Below are 7,442 nucleotides of genomic sequence, written 5' to 3' on the forward strand. Positions count from 1 at the left end.
GAAGCTATTTTGGGGGACTCTATAACCACCAATCAAAATGGGAGAAAAAGTTACAAATATCAAATCCTGTTGTACACCTGCAACTAATATAATGTTATATGTCAATTATACCTCAATTAAAAAAAAAAACCTCTATTTTGTATGAGCCATTAAAAAATAGAGAAAAAGATAAAATAGAGTGAATAAGAAAAAAAAGGAAAGTTAGAATTGGAAAAGTTCATATGACTTTCTCTTTGGCTAATTACAGGTAATATTGGAAAGCTCTTAGAAACTTACTTTGAACATTCAACCATGATTTTAATAACATTCAACCATGATTTTTATAACATACAGCCATGATTTCCTCAGAGCTCGTAAAAAGAAAAGGTTGAGATAACACAGAATTTTGACAGAGGGCAAAAAAAAAAAAAAAATCACATCATGAGTCTTTTACTGTCTCTAGAGCAAGCTAGAGACTTGAACTTAAAAACATCATCTAAAAAATTATATCCATTCCTTTACTCCCAAAAGAAAGAAAAACACCTGCAGGTGTCAAATCTGACAGTGACAGATGCAAACATTATAGCTGAGGAAGTCACATGTCCCCCCAAAGAAACTGTTATGAGGACGAAAAATGATAGGTCATTGGTAGGTACATTTTGCTAGGCTTCATGACTTAAGGCAAATTTAAGGACACTGTGCGGCCAACGTAGCCTGATTCACAAAAGCAAGAAAGAAAACTTGCAGTCTGTACACTCTCCCCCAAAAAGTCACGGCCTGTATTTTAAAAACACAGCAAGGAGAAAGAAGGCAACTTGTCTAAGGAGGTTTGCTACTTACGCAAAACCACAAATGAACTAAAACTCTTCTCTCAAGTGATGACTAAGGGTGATCTAAATGCAAAAGGTGACACATGCAAAGCACTGGTATGCTATAGAATTTCACTTCCTAAACTGATACTTTTTAAAGTTTTTTTAAAGTATGGCACTGTTTTTTTTCCCTGAGCACCACATCAAGGTTGCAAAGGTCTTCGAATTCACAAAGGCACTGCTAGTAAGTTAATGGTGTGCATTACTCATGCACACATATACACTTTGTCTGAATACAGAGATGATGGGTTATTTTTGTTTCCATTTAAAAATATATACACATGGGCTTCCCTGGTGGCGCAGTGGTTGAGAGTCCGCCTGCCGATGCAGGGGACGCGGGTTCGTGCCCCGGTCCGGGAGGATCCCGCGTGCTGCGGAGCGGCTGGGCCCGTGGGCCATGGCCGCTGAGCCTGCGCGTCCGGAGCCTGTGCTCCGCAGCGGGAGAGGTCACAGCAGTGAGAGGCCCGCGTACAGCAAAAAAAATATATATATATATATACACACATGATTAAGTTCACCCTAGTGTGATAGTGCAAACTGAAAACAGGGAATCAATTATGAGTTGTTCAACTTGGTTTATTGTGAGTGCTTGAAAATGTAATCTAGCAAAATTCTGCAGAGTCAGACCATAATCATTGCCCTATATTCTGGATGACAGAATATCCTTGCCACCATTCCCACACCTTCCCCACCAAGCCCACAGCAGACATCATTAATCAAGTAGGCAGGTCACTCTCTGCTGATCCTAGCCTCAAACTTAGAATCCCGGAAAGCCACAACTAACTGAGCAGAGTTGGCACAGAAGGAAAAAAAACCAAAAAGACAGTGTGCCAATGGTCAGGTACGTTAAACCACAGGTATTTACTGCCTCACACTTCTTTCTGGCCAACAACCACAAAACAAGAAAACAAACAAAATAATAAAGTCAAATAGGAGTTGTATATATGACTTGTATTCTAAGGCCTCACCCAAGATGGGGTGTCACGACAAGGAGCTCTCAACAATCGTCTGGGTATGCCAGTTCTGAAGGCATGCTGAAACACTTGTATAACCTAGTAACCACAAATGCCACAGGAAAAGGGCAAGTATAGAAATTTCCTATTTAATTTAAGTACAGAGTCTGATTCTGATGGTAAGACTTAAAAGGTATTTGTTGTATGCTCATTTACCATACAAATTTGGCAACTGAAGGTTTTTAATCATGTACACATTCCAAGACAGAAATCTAGACGCTTAACTTTTACCATCTCTAGGCCACTTTTAATTGCTGCCGAACAAACAAAAAACACAACTCTATTTTGACCAAGTAATGGTAGCTTCTACAGCAAACTTATTTTAACCTTTGTAACTCACCTTGTAAAATCAATTCTAAAACTAAACATAAATAACTAAACATATCTCAAAACAAAATGGTTCCAAGTTGCATTGTCCACAACCAAAAAAACATGCGTACAGAACTGTACGCACACACACTCACACACACAATTAAAGAAAAGCACTAGAAACGCCAGGATTACTTTCAAAAGAAAATGGCCTCATTCTGGCTATCTAGAAAAAGCCATCAATTCATAGTTCCTTGCATAGAAGGGTTAAAAAGGAAATAAAAGAGTTAGAATGTCAGGTCAGTAATGGCAGCGGTCAGAATTATCCTACTGTCACACACAAGACATACTTATATAGATATGTAGAGTCACCTTCTCCTTTATTACCAGCTGCACCACATAGATGTGCCACTGTTTACTTAACCACCTTGCTTTTGATGAGGGTATCTGAATGACTGCATAAAATAAAAGTCACACTTACATAAAACAGAAGTCAATGCGTAGAGGAAAGGTCTGGAAGGGCACGTAGCAGAAGAGTGGTTACCCCGGGGAAAGCGGGGTTGACAAGGTGAACTTTCACTTTATTCACACTGTCTAAATGATTACTTAGTAAAGAGAATATATTCAGGTACAGCTTTAAAAAAAAAATAAGAGGAATCGTGGGAATAACCCAGCTCTCTCAGAGTCTGAAGTCCAGAGTGCTGAGACAGAAAGATGATAGCACTGAGCGGGACTGAAATGCTTTCCTAGGTCCCCTCCTTTTCACTACACATAAGTACTCTTCATTATTCTTCATTCCTAAACTACTACATCTCATCCAAGATGACCACCTCTGCCTACTAATACCAAAAGAGCGTGGGAAAGAAAAGAGTGTGTGGGTATAGCTCCTGACAGCCATGGATCCTTTCATGACACTATTCTCTCTCCTTTGTTCTTAACTGTCCCCATGCTACCAAATCTGGTAATATACTTTATATTGAGATTTAAGTGGGTAAAACAGTCTTTGTGACAACTTTCAACAGCACAACTATCAACAGCATCCTCCTCTCAGTCTGACACTAAGGAGGAAATTCATTACAGCGTCATGTATTTTATTCATCTTTGGTATTCTGAGTATATTACCCCTCACTGATGTCAAAGGAATTACTTAATTTGTTAATATTCCTGTATATTAATGCATTTGTTTTATCTATAAAATTAATCAAAACATAATCCTCCCTTCCATAAGTTCTGGATTTTATAAATTCCAGGTTAGTTATTTACTCAGCAACTAATGTTAGACCAGAAGCATATGAACTAAAATACTAAATGAAGAGGTAATTTAAACACTTAAGTGTTTCAGGATATAGTTACAAAATATTTACCATTCTAATCAATCGCACGTGAGTTAATCTTGGTTCTGTGTATCCTGGTTGCTCTTGTACTTTAACATCCTTGTTACGAAGCTAAATTGAGGTAATGCAACTGGCCCATAGTAAGTGTTTTATTATCAAAGAGACCAGCAAAAGACTATTTGGGGGGAAGGGGTGCACATTACAGGACAGAAGGGGGAAGTTCCATCCTATGAAAATATACTAGATTAGTTGCTGCATTTGGGAAAGAGGCAGCATAAGGGCTCTAAAGATGTAGACATTAAAGTTCCAGAGATGAAATATCAAAGCAAATAATGAGACATGATAAAAATAATATATTTACATCTAGGGAGGGGGAAATGCCAGCATCAAGCTAATAGCAGGCACTGTTTGACCCTGCCCATGACTACCTGTTTCATCTGTCCTACCAAAGTCATCCTGGTAATTTGTAAAGAGGTTTATTCACACTAAGCAAGTGGCCATTCTTTTGTAGAAAAATTTATAGCATCTCTAGTGTACTGATATTTACAGCCCTTTGTCACAACCATGGGACTCTAGTGAGAGAGAATGCAAACCTCCTTACAAATAAAAATCCCCTTCCCCGAAGTATGCAACTTACTATCCATAAGAAGAGTAATGTGAGCACCTACTCACATTTCACCTCTAAAAATTAGTATTCAGTGTTATCATATACACTCTTAATCCAGACAGAAAGGCGATACTTAAAATAATTGAGCAAATGCACACATTCTGCTTTATATAAGTTCATAACATTTTCTGAAAAGTATACAAACATTCACTAGGTCATAGGTGCAGTGACTGGAGTCTACTATTTCTCTACTTCTATACTCTATATATTCAGAGTATCTCATCTACTGGCTGTAAGGCATATAAACATCACCTCCTTAATTCTGTTTTTTATACTTCATATTTAGATGATTAAAATAAAACTCAATACCAATAAAGCTTAAAAGCACATCAAAATTGTTATTATATGCTTTTGAAACTTTTAGCCTATTACTGATTGGATTTTTAAGGCTTTAATGTGTCTTAAAAACATTTAACCTGAGCATTTCATGTGAAGTCTAGTTAAATGCAGGGTCAATAATATCAAACACTAGAGAATTCCCTGGCAGTCCAGTGGTGAAGACTACGCCTTCCAATGCAAGGGGTTTGATCCCTGGTTGAGGAGCTAAGATCCCACATTCCTTGTGGCCAAAAAGCCAAAACATAAAGCAGAAGCAAAACTGTAATAAATTCAATAAAGACTTTAACAATGGTCCACATAAAAGAAATCTTAAAAAAAACAATAATAATAATATCAAACACTAGATTTTCTCATGTATCAATAACTCTTCCTTTGGTGAAAACATCTTTATTCAAGTCTAAATGGGTTATTGAATTAAGAGTGATAGTACTACTACTAATAATGGTAACAGTATTTATAATAGCTAATACTTATTAACACATACTATGTGCCAGGCATCTAAGCGCTTCATATGTATTGATTCTTCTAATCCTCACAACAACCCTATGAGGTAGGTAATATAGTAAAACCGTATTAATTGAAAATCATTAGAGAGTGGAAAGAATGAATTACAGAATAATACTTTCTAAAATTTTATACACATTATTACAACTTAAACCTAGACTTCCAGTTAAATATAGTAGACTGACCAACATGTCAGAACAGACTACATAGCCATGAGATTTCAACAAGTTTATAAAAATAAAATCCAGGAGGAGGTGTGATAAACCTAGCAGAGTAGAGGAAGTTAAAGCCTATGTACCCAGAAGAGAGGAGCCAATACACTCAACCAAACACCTAACAAGTTCAGAACCTGGAAGTAGCAGGTGCTGCAGAAAAAGGGGATGAGGCATAGGGCTGAAATTAGGACTAGATGTCTATAAAATGGGCAACTAGACCCCAGGTCCTCTCCCCACTCTCCACAGCCAGACAACCCACCCACCCCCAAACTCCATCCACTGGAGAAACTGAAGCTGAGGGTCACCAAACATAGAAGACGACTGCAGTGGGGTGGGGCAGGGTATGTGGAGGCTGAAAATAGAAAGATTAAGTAAAAAACCACATACAAACTGTGGAGTCCTCAGCCCTTTTTTCCCACCCTGCTGCTAGAACAGGAATCCTTCCCAGGGAAACTGAATAGCTCCAAAGAAAAGACCTCCTCTGAAATTTAGAGAACTCCAAGACAAAAGGCCAGCTCTCTGCCTGAGGCAGATAACTGATAAACCCAGCCCACACATAAAGAACTATGAAGTTAGCTTTTTAGTACCTAATTCTTAATATGAATGGATGACCTCTCCAACTTTCTAAGAAAGCCTTCACAATGGAAGACACAATCCAAAACAAACAGAACAGGAAACAATGCAGGAAACAGGAAAGACATGAGGAAAACACCCATAATCATCCTCATAAAAATGGAACAGAGAAAAAAGATATCTTAGAAATTAAAAGATACAGCTAAAAAAAAAATTCAACAGAAGAGCTGGAGGAACAGAAAAAGAACAATTACAATACTACAACTTAGGAGAGAAAAGAGGATCAATTAGACGTCCAACATTCTTTTAAAATTAGAGGATCAGTCTGGGAGGTCCAACATTCAAATGACAGGAATTCTAGAAACAGGATGGAGAAAATGGAGGAGAGAAAATTATCAAAAAGATAACACAAAATGTTTCCCAGAATTGAAGTAGACAAGTCTGCAAATCGAAAGATTCCACCAAGTCAAGTACCCATCAACCTGAATGAATAAAGACCCACACATCCTCATGAAATGTTGGGCATAAAGAGAAGCTCTTAAAAGCTTCCAGAGTGTAAAAACAGGTCCCACAGGAATCATGAAGGCTATAAGACAATGGAGCACTGCCTTTAACATTCTAAGAGAAAATTATTTTCAACAGAGACTCCAAACTACCAATCTATCAAGAGTAGAGACATTTTCAGACCTGTAAAGCCTCAAAATCTTTACCTCTCATGCACCTTTTCCCAGGAAGTTTTTGATAGTGGATATACTTTGGCAAAAAAAAGTACAGTAAATCAAGAAAAAAGATCCAATAAACAGGAGATCCAACATGAGACTGAAAAACTGAAAAACAAAGGGATCCCAGAATCACCACCAAGCCATGCACGGGTCTGGAGAGCAATGGTCCAGATGGCAGAAGATGAAGGACTGTGGAAAAAATGTCCTCAAAGGGAAAAGGAAAAAAAAAAAAAAAAAAAGGAACTGATGGATTATCTAATGTTTTTTAGCATTTAAGCCTTTGGATACTCATCGTGACAGGTATATTAAAAACTAAGCAAATTTTAAAGTCAGGAAATTATTATTGTAATTCAAGGAAAAATAAGATTCTAGTAGAAAGGAAACAATGATACGAAATAATTGATAATGATCAATAAACATTTGTATCTATTGATTTAACAAAAAAGTTGTGATTAATCTACATTGGGAGGGGTGGGGGAGGTGAGGATATAAGCAAAGTAATCCTGCCTGCCATAAAAGGAATTCAAAAAATCATTTTTAAAATTGACAAATCAAGAAAGCGTAATAAAACATTTTCAAGGAAGGTAAATACTAGAACAAACCACTAAGAGCTAAAAGTACTTGTCTCCATGGCTCTAAGAGGAGGAACTACTCCTTTTCATTATAAGCCTTGCACTTCTACTTGAGCTTTTAAATTATGTGCATGAATTACTTTAGTAAAAAGAAAGCTAATTTTTAAAAAAAGAAAAGAATTCAAACTTACAAATTCAGTATGAATTCAAAGAAAGGAGGATTGTGGAACTGGAAAGCATGAGAAGGAAGCCCTATCTACCAGCTACAATTACTTACCCCACCAGGGCTATTCACAGAGAGACCTCCTCAAAGGAACTCCCGCAGCCTAACCAGGCTTTCTTACAG

This window comes from Grampus griseus (assembly GCF_964374135.1).
Source record: "Grampus griseus genome assembly, chromosome: 7".
Classification (NCBI taxonomy): Eukaryota; Metazoa; Chordata; class Mammalia; order Artiodactyla; family Delphinidae; genus Grampus; species Grampus griseus.